This window comes from Halichoerus grypus, chromosome 6 (assembly GCF_964656455.1).
Source record: "Halichoerus grypus chromosome 6, mHalGry1.hap1.1, whole genome shotgun sequence".
NCBI classification, from domain to species: Eukaryota; Metazoa; Chordata; class Mammalia; order Carnivora; family Phocidae; genus Halichoerus; species Halichoerus grypus.
Window position 1 is genome coordinate 125,497,555 of NC_135717.1, and position 16,572 is coordinate 125,514,126.

The window sequence follows — 16,572 nt, forward strand, 5'->3', positions numbered from 1 at the left end:
TAACCTTGTAAGAAGGGTAAAATCTCAGACCTTTGCAGTTCTTAACAGTGTCTATGTCCAGCAAAATCCAAGTAGAAAAATGGTCATAGCTGTGTTATTTATTAACAACCAAACTCTGGAAACAAAGTGTCTATTAAAAGGATAATCAATTTTAAAAAATTGTTATAGTATATCTGTACAAGGAATACCATTCAGCTGTAACTGCATGGCTACAAAAATTAAAGAAGTGACAAAGCCAACAACATGGATGAATCTCAAATAAAATATGTTGTATGATAGAAGGCACACACAAAATGATACATACAATATAATTTCATTTATGTAACATATAAGAATGAGTAAAATTCATCAATAGTGACAGATGTCAGGATAATGGTTATGAAGGGGGGTTAGGTATTAATTCAGAAGGAGCATGAGGCAAGATTCTGGAGGAGCAGGGAATGTTCTGGGATATACCTTCATATATATGTGAATATACATATGGAAAAATGCGTTTGTCAGTGATTAAGAATAGTATACTCTTGTTATTTTACTGTTACACCTTAATGAAAACAGTTTTTAAATTATTTAAACTTTAGAGTAACTTTTCTTAATAAACTATGGCCTGCAATATTGAGGAAATTGTAATATTGAGGAATACTTAATATTCTAAGAAACTTGAGAGAAGTTATTTTGCTGAATTAAACATGGTATCTCTTGTCTGATAATATCCCTGATTATACTTTATCAAGAAAGAAAGAAGAAAGAAAAAGAAAGAAAGAAAGAAAGAAAGAAAAGAAAGAAAGAAAAGAAAGAAAGAAAGAAAGAAAAGAAAGAAAGAAAGAAAGAGGAAGGAAGGAAGGAAGGAAGGAAGGAAGGAAGGAAGGGAGGGAGGGAGGGAGGGAGGAAGGAAGAATTCCAAATAATAGTTTACCTAAGACTATTTTGCAAATGATTTGAGTTAGTTTAGATAAAGAAAATGTTTTATAGAGCAAATGTAATATCAAATTTCTAAGATATTTATGTGTATCTCTTCTCCTTAATTATCTATTACTTATTTAATTGCTTATATTAATTATTGCAGGTAAAGTTATTTTAGCTTAGTTTCAAAAATAATTTTATTATCAAAGCCTAGACTCAGTGTGTATTATTTTTGAAGTATCCCTTATGTGTCAGCTTTTTATTGATCAAAAGAGAGATGCTATACTCAGATATAGGTTTCTTTTATATAGAGAGAGAGATTTATTTATTTGAGAGAGAGCACACGCATGCAGGTGGGGCAGAGGGAGAAAGAGAAAGAGACAGAATCTTTAAGCAGACTCCTGGCTGAGCACGGAATGGAGCCTGACACCAGGACCCTGAGATCACGACCTGAGATGAAATCAAGGGCAGGCTGCTTCACCGACTGAGCCACTCAGGCACCCCAAGATCTAGGTTTCTGACACTACTTTCCAATAAAAGGAACCCAGGGCTCCTTGGTGAAATGGCTGATTCTAGGACTGGAGTGAAGGATGTAGAAGATGAGCCTGAGTACCTTTTAGTTCCAGAAAGTAAGGAAGTGTTCAACAGGGGGAAAAAAAAAAGATCCACAGTGATAGATGTATTAGTCTGCTAGGGCTGCCATAACAAAATACCAGATGGGTGTTTTAAACAACAGAAACTTATTTTCTCACAGATCTGGAGGCCCAAAGTCAAAGATCAAAGTTCCATTTGATGGTTTCTGGTGAGACCTCTCTTCCTGGCTTATAAACAGCCAACTTAATTACTGTATCCTCACATAGTCTTTTCTCTGTATGCATGTGGGAAAGAGAGGGAGACGAAGAAAGACAGAATGCTTTCTGATATCTCTTCCTCTTTTTATAAAGACAACTATTCCATTAGATTAGGGTTTTGACATATGAATTTTGGAGAGACACAATTCAGTCCATAACAATGGGTATATATCAAAGGGACACAGATCAGCAGAAAGGGCTCCTAAAGGTAAAAGGTGGAACAAATTGAGCAACAAAACAGATCAATATCAATGAATCCCTATGTTGCAAATATTTGAGTGAGTTAACAAATAAGTAGATAAGGAGTATACAATACTCTACATAAATGCTCTGTCCTCAAGAAGGAGTGTAACTCCCCACTCCTGAAGTATAGGCTATGCATGTGACTTCCTCCCAAAGATTACGGCTTGGGAGAGGGAAGTGATAATGTTATAGTGGAGCAAACTGACAAACACTAATTCAGCCAGATGTACAAGGTCAAATCAATAAGGATAAGTCATACTGATATGTTCTTTTGATATGATCTGATGAAAATTGTAGTTTATCTCTGTGATCTTCCTCCTCCTCCCCAAAACATGGAACCCTAGTTTAATCATGAGTTAAACATAGACAAATTCCAATAGAGGGACATTCTACAAAACACGTAACCAGTACACCTCAAACTGTCAAGGTCATTATAAACAAGGAAAGTCTGAGAAACTATCACAGCCAAGAGAGCCTAAGAAAACAGGACAACTAAATGTTTATGGTGTCCTGGTTGATATCCCAGAACAACAACAACAACAAAAAATGTATTAGGGAAAAACTAAAGATACCTCAACAAAATATGGACATTATTTAATTAGTAATAATGTATCAGTTTATTGGCTCAATTATGACAAACATAACACACTAATTATCAGGGAAACTGTATATGGGCATGGGTGGGAACTCTCTATGCTATCTTCACTTTTCTATAAATCTAAAACTATTAAAAATAAAAGATTTATTTAAATTTTTAAAAATTGCTACATATCCTCAGAGAAAGAGAGATTAGCTGACTTCTAAGGTACGTGACTACTACCAGTTTTAAATGTTTTCCAATTTTCCCTATTTTTTGCAATTATGTTTTTTTATCTCCCACATTTTCTATTAGTCTTTAATCATATTTTTTCAAGGCCCCTTAGGAACATAATCAGTATCTAATTAATTTACATGTAATGGTAAGTCATCCATGGGTCATTTTCCCTTAGCAACTCTTCATTATTGATGTTTATGTCTAAGAATGATTAGCTTGCTTAAGACTAGGCAGGCCGAGTGCAGGTATATATTCCTTTCAATGGAAATCAGATTAAAATTTTATTTCCAGGGGCTCCTGGGTGGCTCAGTCACACTACTTTATATTGTGCTTGCAGACAATATTTACTATAAAGAAAAGAAATCAACTGGCTCCATAATAGACCTCAGGATTATACTGTAACAAGTACCAGTGTTCTAGGTACATGTTATAGAATTATTATATTAAATGATTAATGTCTCTTGCTAAAAAGTGAAATAAAAATGACTTGATATTTAATGTCTCAGAAGCAAAATATTATTCCAGCAAACAAGAAAATTAGATCTTGACCATAATACCTTATAAATTGAGAGCATTTTTTTTTTATTAAGCTTTTAAATTACTGTTGCTTAATTAAAAAAAAACTCATATAAATCTGGCTTCAAATTATCAAATTTACAGAATGGCAGATACCAGCCAGTTGTCATTTACCAATTTTGTCAAATATGCACATTACTAAAGAGTTTATAATTTATTCCATTGGCCTATAAGAAATGGATATCTCAATGAAGAAGATGGAGAAATGGAGAAACAATGACCCTGATAGAATATAATGCCAAGTCTAACACAATCTAGTATCACAGGAAAAATGGGCTGATCCATTCATTTTATACTGACCAGAATTTTGGCAATTATTTCTTTAAGTAACATATTTATAGAAATATCATAGATAAGAAATCCAGATGTCAAATCTGATTATAAATTCACATAACATTGTGATCATATCATGTCTCCAGATGTTTAAAATAAAAATTTGAAGATTAGTTATTAATGTGAATATTCCTGAGAAATTTTAATAATTTAAAAATAAATTTAGTATTAATAATTTTGAGGTGTTCATATGCTATACAGTTTTCTATCACTACCCATGTCAAATGAAAATCAGGACATAAATGGACTAAAATGTTAATTTTTTAAATTGCATTTTTAGCCCAAATGTCTCATTAATCTTTTTGGTAATTCTGTGAAAGTATATATATATATATATATATATATATATATATATATATATATATATATATATTGGTGTATATATATATAATATATATTTTCCTAACAAGAATTCACCAATATAGAATTAAATTCCCTTTTGTATTTAATAAAGCTACATGTATACATGAATAAAAGTTCAAAAAAAATTGTGAATACATACCTGGAAATAAAATTTTATTTATTTTTATTTTTTTAAGATTTTATTTATTCATTTGACAGAGAGAGACACAGCAAGAGAGGGAACACAAGCAGGGGGAGTGGGAGAGGGAGAAGCAGGCTCTCCATGGAGCAGGGAGCCTGATGCGGGGCTCAATCCCAGGACTCTGGGATCATGACCTGAGCCGAAGGCAGATGCTCAACAACTGAGCCACCCAGGCGCCCCTGGAAATAAAATTTTAATCTGATTTCCATTGAAAGGAATATATACCTGCACTCGGCCTGCCTAGTCTTAAGCAAGCTAATCATTTAATAAAAAATATGATCATGTCAGAAATAATTTGGCACGTGAGAGGGACTCAACCAGGTGAAGGGGGATTTGTTTTTATTTTTCCAAATGAATATTTGTAATATATTTTGCAGGAAGAAATTGCTAAATCAATGCATAGTTTGTATATCCATTCCAAATATTAGGTATTATAACAGAATTTTCTAAAGGAAAGAATATGGAAGGAGGAAAAGATATTTGATTGGTATGAGTTTTCCAGATTACTCAGAATTGAATTTTTTCTTTATCTGTTATTGTAGTATTATTTTATCTCAAATTCCATTATAGGAATAGAAGTAGATATCCAACAAAATATAATGAAGTCTATAGATAGAAATTACATTGCAGTAATCATTCCAGAGATGCTAGTGGACACACCATTGACTTTTCTTTTTTTTTTAATCTTATGAGACCCGTAAAGGGCAGCCTTTTGTTTAATAGCAACTTTTGACATTTATTACTTTGCTTCTAACTATTCTTTTTCTCTTCAATTTATTAAGTTATAAGTGTATCATCTATTTTATTGAATACTGTGTTATCACTAATATTCTAACTGGTTCTTATTTCTTCTGCTCTAAATGCACAGGGTACTATAATACAATGTCCTTGAATAATGAGTACAATGTTTGTGTCTGTATAGGTAGTATTTCCAATAATATCAGTAAGCTTTTCTATTCAGTGGGAGATAAGCTATAGCTTAAAACTTAAGGTAAAAGAAATTAAAGTATGTATATGCATGACCCTCCAATGTCTATGTGTTCTTGTACGAGTGTGAGTAAATTTATGCATGTAATTATGTGGTGGGAAAACATGTAAACATATTATCTACATCAGACTACTGTCTACTAATCAAACTGACTTTTTTTTTTTCTCGTTATGAGATGCTAGTTTGTTGTACTTCCTGAGAATATTTCTTCTTTTAGAAGAAAGAAGAAGAAAATCCTACCTTAAATGACTTTCGGATTCTAAAGGGACAGAAAATAAACAAAATAATTACTGTAATTTCATTGTTCCCAGAGTTCTCTATGTTTCTTGACTTTCCTTTGTAAAATTTAATTATACTTTTCTTTCAAATTTTCAAAATTATTAACCAAACATACTCAAGTAAATAAGTTCCAGAGCAAAGTTTAATGGTGGAAAACAGGACAGAGAAGAATTAATGAAATCAGGGAGATTCAGGCCTTCAGTGCAATGTCATCAAATGCTATTCTTGCATTTTAGGTACTTTATAGATTTATTTCAATAAAGGATTAATTCAGTCTATAAAACTATATCTGAAAAAAAGTATGTAGACTTCTCTATTGACTCCGGTTATATGATTTTTGCTTTACCTATAAAATTTTATGTCATGATTTACTTCATCTCTTAGCTCACATATTTCAATTATTGACTTCAAAATAAACATTTTTAAAGTCTCATGAAGACAAGTATTCTGTGAGATCTAAGTTATCTTTAAACTGGAAAAATTTAGTATAGCTTCTGAATGTTCTATTAATGTATTCTTTATAGAATCCTCCATGGTTATTCAAATGAGAATTCTTCTGATTCGGCTGATGTAGTGGATATTCAACTGAAATTCAGGAAGCTTGAGGTAAGACATTTGTATTATCCTGACCTTGGCTTTTCCTTTGTTAAATAAGGCCACTATCATAGGTGATGTATAAGGTCCTTTCCCAAATCAAACTCCTCAATCTATTCCTGTGAAACAGTTCTAAACCTGGGCATTCCCTCTTAGAGCACCCTACCTTTGACCACTTTGGAATCCCCAAAATGAACAACCTCAAGCTAAATTTTAAAAATGGCTTCTTTGGGAAGCCAGGGTGGCTTGGTCGGTTGAATGTCCAACTCTTGGTTCCAGCTCAGATCATGATCTCAGGGTCGAGCCCTGTGTGGGGTTCTGTTCTTAGCATGGAGTCTGCTTAAGATTCTTTCTTTCTCCCTCTGCCTTTCCCCCTGCTTTCTCTCTCTCTCTCTCTAATAAATAAATAAAATCTTCTTTAAAAAAAAAAAAAAGTGTCTTCCTTAAGAGATCTACATAAGCAGAAATTGAGAAGTTTGGAAGAGAGATTTGTTTGAGTAGAGTGATTACAAAAGAATCCAAAAAGAGCAGAGAGCAAAAAAGTCTTATCTTGATTCTGAGCTAACTTTGTGATTCCTGCTCTGGTTCTTACTCCTTTCAAACATCCACTTTCTAGCACTCATTGGCCAGCAAGCCTGGTATTGTAGTAACATTAGCAACTGAGATGTACTCAAAAGAAAGGTGTTTTCCTATTTATAATTCAAGACATCTGTTACAAAGTTGTCTTTACCAGAATTTTGTCAACATGATCTGGTCATTTAAGAAAACATTAAAAAATGTTAGAATAATATGACATACTGATGTAGAGATTCAAATCTAGATCCATAGGAATAGATGAAAAACTTGAATTATTAAGTCTACTGATGAAAAGATTTGGAGAAAACAATGTTGCTAAGTGCAAGATAATTCTATGAAAGCATAGTATTTCTAAATGAAATAGTACTTTTTGTTTATTGTCAGAAAAAAACTGTGGAAGACTTGGGAATAGTCCAAAAAGAATATTTGGTGTCTTCCATTTGGGAAACTAGGTGCCTTCCAAGGTACCTGTCTGAATTATTTCTACCTTTTATTGTCTTTGATCTATTTTACAACTGTATAAGTTACAGAAAACAGAAAACAATGCATATTAATTGTGTTCACAGAAAAGTAAATTAGTTGTCTCCAGTGTACTAATTATTGTCCTGTGGACAGACCTGTTTGTACTACATGTAAATTCATTTCAGTGTTCCTCTTCTGCCTACATGTATGTGATATTTTAATTTTCTTTTAACCACTTGAAACATTTTATGGATCCTCCCATTAAAGAAGTAACGTCTTTTACATCTGTTTATTTTGTATTGTTATGGGAGTCATTTTACTATTTTTATTCTTTAGTAGTATTCAAGCATTTGTGTTTACAAAAATTGGATCAGTAAGGATAGTAAGACATTTTTGGGCTATCTTTCACTTTTTTTTAAATTCTTTTTTACTTGGGAAGTTCAGAAAGGTGCTGATCATTTGAGGGCATATCACATATATGTTGCCTTGATGTATATATGGTACACACATACACACACACACACATACTTCACAGTTCAAGTGTGGCTTATATGACTTATCTATATTTTCTACAATATGTTAGTAACAGAGATGTCCTGTGATCTCCAAGAAAGACACAGCTATGACCAGACATCATTTTTATCTACAAAGCTCAGAAATCAAATCTAAAAGTGTATTAGTTTTGCTTTAAAAATGAATTAATTTTAATGGGGAACAGATTTTCAAAAGATAGTAGGTAAGTCTCTTTATCTTTTTGGTAGGAATATAGTCTTCGATTACTTATATTCATCCAGTTGCCAGCTACCTGATTTTAGTTATGAGGTGACATGCCTAAATAAAAATCCCTGGCCTCATGCCTGAAACTAGTAAACATATATTTACTACAAAGGTTGTTCTCAATTCCTATAGATGCATATGAACAAAATAAATATGCAAGGCATCACAGGACAAAAGAACGCAAATTGACTCTATTAGCCTTACAGTCTATCCACAAACATAAACAAGGCAAAGTCCCTGTTAAATTATTGATAACCTGCTTCAACCTCTACTAATTCTTTTCAATGGAGAAGTAAACATTCACATTAAATGCTATAAAAATGGTCAGTTAAGTCATAACTACTTGCCTGGTAGCTGTTTTCCCAATGTAGGTCTAAATCATGCACATTTATAATTTTGGGTCTATTGTATGTCCTTAATTTATAAATAACCATTAAAATACGTTTAACCAATTTAAGAATAATAGGTGTCCTCTGTTATTTTGTTTTGTTTTTCTGAATTTGCATGTGGAAACAGTATATTTTTTAATATCCATGATAATACTATAAATTATTTTTTATTATTAAGAACCTTTAATTTATTAGTAGCAGATAATATTTGTGTATGTTTAATCACAGAATTTATTTGAACAAATTATTTCTTACAGTGCAGTGCAATTAAAGTTGCATTTCTAGTCTATGTCCTATACAAAAGAATAGTCTCTAAGTTTCAAAAATGTCAAGGAAAAATAAAACAGTATCACTGAGGCAGCTGGGGCACCAGTTGGTTAAGTGTCTGCCTTCAGCTCAGGTCATGATCTCCAGGTCCTGGGATGGGGCCCTATGTCAGGCTCCCTGCTCAGTGGGGAGTCTGCTTCTCCCTCTCTCTCTGCCTCTCCCCCTGCTTGTGCTCTCTCTGTCTCTCTCTCAAATGAATAAATAAAATCTTTTAAAAAGTAATAAAGAAAATAAAACAATATCACTGCTTTATGTTGTAACGGCAAAAGCATGAAGATTACAGTTAGTTTCCTTGATTTATATAGCTTAGGAAAATTAATGTACACATGTAAAAATCAATACCTATGGTCGTTCATGTTGTACTTTGAGAAGAGATACTCTAGGAGGATTTATTATTAATGATTGCTATGATCTGAATGTTTCTGTCCTCGCCCCCTAAATTTGTATATTGAAATCCTAACTGCCATTAATGATAGTATTAGGAGGTAGGCCTTCGGGGAGGTGATTAGGTCATGAAGGTGGAGCTCTCATGAATAAGATTAGCACCTTATAAAAGAAGCTCCAAAGGGATCTCTAATTCTTGCCACTATATGAAGATATAACTAGAAGCTGCTGGCTATGAACCAGGAAGGGAACTCTTGCTAGATGGCATCGTGCTGGCATCTTGATCTTGGACTTTCCACCTTCCAAAACTGTGAGCAATAAAATTTTGTTGTTTATACGCCACTCAGTAATATTTTGTTATAGCAGCCTGAATAGACTAAGACAATGATACAGACACATAGCAGAATATGAATGTTTTAATATGAAAACTTACCAATTATATAAATATATATTTTTGTCACTTTGTTGCATCAGTAAAATCAAATGTACATATTTTCCCTATACTACTAAGAAGTTTTGAAAGTTGAGGCTTCCATAACTTTTAGGGAAGTTTTGGTCCTGGTTTTTCAGTTGTAATCATTTTAGCTCCAGAATTATTAGAATTGTAAGCAGTCCCCAGGAGACTGTCCAAGAGGAGAGGTGGCCCCTGAACCAGGATTAGCCATATGAATATTTTTACCAAAGGCCACTGTAAGAAAAATCTGAAAACAAGAAGCTTGTAGGAGATGAGAAATTGCTGCTGACTGCCTCACTTCCACAGATACAATATCCTGTGCCCAGGGCCTAAACAAGTTAGGTTACCTATCAGTATGTGCAGAGGTAATTTACCTTTGATAACTACCACCTCTAATTTACTGACAGGAATGGCCATTACCTATACCGTAAGACTACATCTGTGGACAACTACTTATCTGATGACTGGGATACCTAAGCCATCCCACACTCCCACCCCCTAAAAAAGGGAAAGTCCATAAATACAAGTTGAATAAGTGAAGAAGCCTCTTAGAAAGAAACTCAAATACTTTTGAGATTTTTGTGAATTAAAAGAGTTGTTTATGATACCAAGTTATAAATAGAATATATAAAATATATCTGAATTGGCATAATATTCACAAATTGGTGTCTATTTCACAATATCTGAAGAAATGCTCTATAAAAACTAAAGGTAATATATGAATAGAATATATGCAAACACGTTATACTTATATTTCTTTTTTATTATTGACTTATGGTAACATCATCTAGACGGTTTTTTTCTATTCTAGTTTTTTGTTTTTGTTTTTTTAATTCTAGTCCCAGTATCTGAGGGCTGTGTAGGAAAGGAACTCTTCTCTCTTTACTACATTCCTACTAAAACACATAAATAAGGAAAGTCATCCAATTCCTACCTAGTGAAAGGAATTTTAGCTAGTTCTCTTCTTACTTAATTCTTTCCAAGAGAGGAATAACTAATTATAAGAGACATTATATTAACTAGGCTGCATAATCGAGGATAGTTACTTTGTCTTTAAGCCTGAAATATACTCTAATGTGGTTTTTTTGTCTTCTCTGACTTATGAATTGTTTATGAATATTATCTCCTCTCTTAAGTAATTTATTGAGCCTGTGCATAACTTTCATTTGTGTGATGATTGACACTTAGTATTCATGGGTCCATTAAATAAATAGGCAGTTTGTAATAGAAATTGACTGATATTCACAAGGTGGATCATATAATCCACCCAATTATTGAGAGCCACCTCAAAGTGGAGGCACTGTTTGCACATTCACATGACACACAAATATTTTCATGTTATGGATGCATTCCAAGAGGTCTATCCATATATCTAGCCTTGAAAAATTTTCTCAACAATCAAAAATATCATTTATTCCAAGAACCAGATGATAATCAAAACACTGAATTTCATAAAAATCAAGAAATAGAGCAGGCTAAATTACAGTTTGGGATCACCTAAAAGGTACTTTCTTTGTTTGAGTCCAACTCCAAGGGGAAAGTCTTTCGAATCAATTGAAGTAGAACATCTAGTTGTGACATATGTTGTCTTCAAAATTTAAGGAACCCCAAGTTTTGTGAGTTTTTCTTGGTAGCATGGGGATAGATAGCATAGAGACTTATCTTTTACTGTGAAGGCTCTATGTCATCATTCCACAAGTATATTTGTTCTCAGGATTTCAGTTAGTTGTCTGGTTCCTGTATTTTTGTGAAATTAGTTTTCCATTTGCAGACAGATATTTGTCTTCTTGAGTGAACATGGTATTGTTGCTATTGCTGGCTTCAGACCATTTCAGCATGATGACCTCTAATAAGGTGAGAAAATCTAAGACAACGGGAACCAGATTGTGACACAAAGTAAGAGAGATGATGTTACCATAAGACAAGATGTTTCAGTTATAGTCTTTTCCTGAAAAGTCATAACAATCTGATATTCTCTATTAACTGGGATTGGGAGAAAAGGAGAATTTACTGGATCTGCAATTGTATACCAGCTCCTTTGTGCTCTGCTGACTAGCTTTAATACAGAGAACAGCAGGGAAAAGTAATTGCTCTAGAAGTAATCAGCAAATTAAGTTATTATAACCAAGATCCTTATGTCTTTTTACCTGCCAAAGAGTTGAAATTCCAGTATTATAGCTTCAGGTTCTAGATTTAAGCACTAATCTCTGTGATTTCTCCAAAGTTGCTATTGTTTTTTATTTACTCTTTTGGTCAGGAGGCATTCTAGAACCTTCTACATGGTCATTTTTACCATGGAAATTCATATTTTGTGGGCCAGGGTGTCAAGGTAGGGTTTGTGACTTCTGCCACTTGTTAGATATATAAATAAATAAGTAGATACATACATGCATGCATATTTTTGCATACAGTATGCAGAAACATGGAAAGTAATTATGAGAAGACATTAGGGTTTCCAGTCATACCATTTTGAGGCAGACTCAGGTTAAAATTTCGTTAATTATCTGACACCACTATGATTGTCAAACCACCGTTTTCCAGGGATTACTATTAGCTCATATCCAGTATTGAACATCCACTAAGGATATCTCAATTTTTTTCCCAAAGTATAGCTGCTTGTCATTGACCTCCTTTTGGAACTTCTGAGGAAAAGATCCACAAGATATACTTGTCATATTATTTTGAGGTTGTATTTTAAAAGTACTTGAGCTTCACTTTATTTAAAAAGTATTAGATCTGTGAACTGACATATTTGGAAATTGGGTGAGAAGCTGTAATTCTCTTATATCTGCTCAAGTCAGACCTATGTTTTCACATTTAATTTTTGTTTTTTCCAATGCAAAACTTAATATTAACTTAGTGGTTTGTCTTACTATGTCAGTCCTAGGACCACAAGACAAACAACTTCTGCAAACCAGAACATTCTGATTAACAAAAAAATCCTCCTTCTCATTATGAAAACCAAACTCACTTTTTTTCAGCACTGAAATGCCATTACTTGGGCTATGCCTCAGTGTGAAACCAGCATTCCTACCGAAATGAGAGAACCCATTTAAGGCATCTTTAACCAGCAGCCCTGGCCTATCAATATCAGTCTCTGCTTTTCAAAGATGCAGCTCTATCTTCACCAACATGTTTTTCATTACTTAGCTGGAAAAGTATGATTATGGACCCTCTGCAATAAAGTTAGAAAGTGTGTACATAGATTGCTTTTAATAATTCCACTAAAATATTCTTATCTAAATCTCTAAATTCTACCCTGTACATTTGCCAAAGAATTCTGCCTACTTGACTTAAGTTTATCTATTATAGATCCAAGTTTCCAGCAATCATTGGAATGGAACAAGTGTATGTTCTTCCAGCTGCTCCTGCTAGAACTTTGATCTGATAGAAATCCCATGCTGATAATTTCACTTTTTTCAAAACTTGTACATTTCTATATTTGATTGAACATACCCAGCATAAATTTTCTTATGTATCCTTGTGATTTTAATTTGTATATACTTTCTCAAAACACATTTGTCTTTGCAAGTATATACTATTTTGTTCAAAATTTGACACTGTAATTACCCTTCCCACTTCTTTCAGGTAGCACAAGTATAACTTTACTTTAATTAAATAGGAATTACAAAGGATGGCCAGTTTTAGTAATAAAGAGAATTGGCCTCTGGTCCTCTACTGCTTTTAGATTATCAGACCCTTCAAACTGGGAAGGAAAAGTCTTATCAAATATGGAAAGAAGAGCTGCTTCAGCTGCTAAGTATGTTTCAGTAAAATTTGAGAGTTCAGGACTTAAATTATCAAAATATCTCCATTCTGTTTTTTTGCCAATCAATGTGAACATATCGTATGGAGAGTCTGTGGATTTAAATGTCTTTTGAAACTCAATAAAGCACAGGATCAAAATGTGAGCTTGATTTTAGTCTGCCTAAAAACTATGGCTTCAAAAAAAAAGTGTAGCACAGTAATACGAAGTTTTGATCGTCAGTGTATGACATGAGCCAAGGCTATGGAAATCTGGACTTATATTTTTATTTGTTTAAGCTTTCCACGGTTTTTAGAGTAGGGAAAAAACAAAGACCTCCACATTTGTTGAAATTAATCTTGCCCCTCATTTACTCTGCAGCAACAGTTCCTGGCTGCCTCCAAGGCTTTATATTCAGTGGATGTTTCCTTCCAAATGACCACATATGAAAATAGGACTAGTTTTTGTTCTATTAATTGGAGGTCTTTTTTTTTTTTTAGGTTTTCTTTTCTTTTTTTATTATTATTATGTTATGTTAATCACCATACATTACATCATTAGCTTTTGATGTAGTGTTCCATGATTCATTGTTTGCGTATAACACCCAGTGCTCCATGCAGTACGTGCCCTCTTTAATACCCATCACCAGGCTAACCCATCCCCCCACCCCTCCCTTCTAGAACCCTCAGTTTGTTTCTCAGAGTCCATAGTCTCTTCATGGTTCATCTCCCCCTCTGATTTCCCCCCCTTCATTCTTGCCTTCCTGCTATCTTCTTCTTTTTTTTTTTTTAACATATAATGTATTATTTGTTTCAGAGGTACAGGTCTGTGATTCAACAGTCTTACACAATTCACAGCGCTCACCATAGCATACCCTCCCCGATGTCTATCACCCAGCCACCCCACCCCTCCCACCCCCACCACTCCCAACAACCCTGTTTGTTTCCTGAGATTAAGAATTCCTCATATCAGTGAGGTCATATGATACATATCTTTCTCTGATTGACTTATTTCGCTCAGCATAATACCCTCCAGTTCCATCCACATCGTTGCAAATGGCAAGATTTCATTCCTTTTGATGTCTGCATAATATTCCATTGTATATATATACCACATCTTCTTTATCCATTCATCTGTTGATGGATATCTTGGCTCTTTCCATAGTTTGGCTATTGTGGACATTGCTGCTATAAACATCGGGGTGCACATACCCCTTCGGATCCCTACATTTGTATCTTTGGGGTAAATACCCAGTAGTGCAATTGCTGGATCGTATGGTAACTCTATTTTCAACTTTTTGAGGAACCTCCATACTGTTTTCCAGAGTGGCTGCACCAGCTTGCATTCCCACCAACAGTGTAGGAGGGTTCCCCTTTTAATTGGAGGTCTTTTTGAAGTTTTAACCCTTAAGAATAGCTGTATTTTCACTGCCTTCAGTCCTAAAATTTTGAGGAAATCAATCACAAAATCCTTCTCACTCCTCTCTCCAAAAAACCTAAGCGACATTTTCTATATCAATCTGGGTATACAGATTCAAGCGATAGAAAATGATTCCAATAGAAAGAAGTAAGTAAGTTTTGGGGGGGGCATCTGGCTGGCTCACTCAGTAGAGCATGTAACTCTTGATCTCAGAGTTGTGAGTTTGAGCCCCACATTGGGCAGAGAGATTACTTAAAAAAAAAGAAAAGAAAATTTGGGGGAGAGTCTCAGAATTGTTACAATTCTCAAAGAAACTGGCTTGGAGTGTACTTGGTGAATAAAGAGTTGAAAATTAGAATGCAAAATTGATCTAGTAATTAATACTTTCATTAGGTATAGACATTACAATTAGCAATAATTGCGCCTCAGATAAACCTCATTGGCTACGATACTGCCACTGTGCAAAGCATATGCCACCAGCAAAATCATTGGATACTAGATGCTGCCACAATTAATGGTACCATTGCTGCCTCTAGAAATAGACCTGATTAGACCAACTTTGTAATATTACCCAAATTATTTTCAGATTCAGTGCAATCCCTATCAAGTTTCCAGTGACATTTTTTGCAAAAAATAGAAAAATCCATTCTAAAATTCATATGGATAAAGGACCCCAAAGAGCTTAAACAATCTTGGAAAAGAACGAAACTGAGTCAACACCTCATGATTTCAAAACTTACTACAAAGCTACAGTAATCAAAACAGTTTGGTACTAGAATAAAGACAGGAATAATCCCTTATATATATGTGGTCAAATAATTTTTGATAGGGGTACCAAAACCATTAAATGGAGAAAGGACAGTCTTTTTAACAAATGGTGCTGGAGAAACTGGCTATTCACATGCAAAAGACTAAATTTGGACCCTTACCCAATAACGTAAGAAATTAACTCAAAATGGACCAAGCATTTAAATGTAACAGCTAAAACAATAAAAGTCTCAGAGAGGAAAAATAGAACAAAAGCTTCATGACAGTGGATTTGGCAGTGTTTTCTTGGTTATGACATCAAAGGTGCAGCCAACAACAAAACTAGACAAATTGGGCTTCTTGAAAATTCTTAAAATTTCGTGCATCAAAAGACTATCAATAAAGCAAACAGGCAACCACAAAATGGGGAAAATATTTACAAATCATATATTTGATAAGGGATTAATAGACTATACAGATAACTCCTAAAACTTAATAACAAAAGCAGAAATGCATTGAAAAATGGGCAAAGACTTGTATAGGCATTTCTTCAAATGAGATATGCAAATGGTGAACAAACATGAGATGATGCTTTGCATCACCAGTCATTAGGAAAATCCAAATCAAAACTACGGTGAGATACCACCTCAATCCATTAGGATGGCTGCTATCAAAAAACAGAAAACAAGTGTTAGAAAGGATGTGGAAAAATTGGAATCTTTATGCACCATTGGTGGAAATGTAAAATGATACAGCTTCTGTGGAAAACAGCATAATGTTCCTCAAATTAAAAATAGAACTATCATATAATCCAGCAATTCTACTTCTGGGAATAAACCCAAAAGAGTTGAAACCAGGTCAAAAAGAGATATTTGTATAACCATGTTAATAGCAAAATTATTCTTAATTACTAAAACATGGAAGCAACCCAAATGTCCATCAGCAGATGCATGGAGAAGCAAAATGTGGTATATACATACAGTGGAATGTTATTCACCCTCTAAAAGGAAGGAAATTCTGCAATATGCTACAGAAGGATGAACCCTGAGGACATTATGCTAAATGAAATAAGCCAGTCACAAAAAGACAAATATTTTATGATTCCACTTATATGAGGTACTTAGAGGAATCAAAATCATGAGACAGAAAGTAAAATGGTGGGACGCCTGG

The 16,572-nt window shown here is 33.9% G+C and overlaps 1 pseudogene; it reads right to left on the reverse strand.

Moving 5' to 3' along the window:
* Positions 1-15,005: 15,005 nt before the first annotated feature.
* On the reverse strand, positions 15,006-15,124 carry LOC118541512 (U4 spliceosomal RNA; annotated as a pseudogene).
* Positions 15,125-16,572: the final 1,448 nt, after the last annotated feature.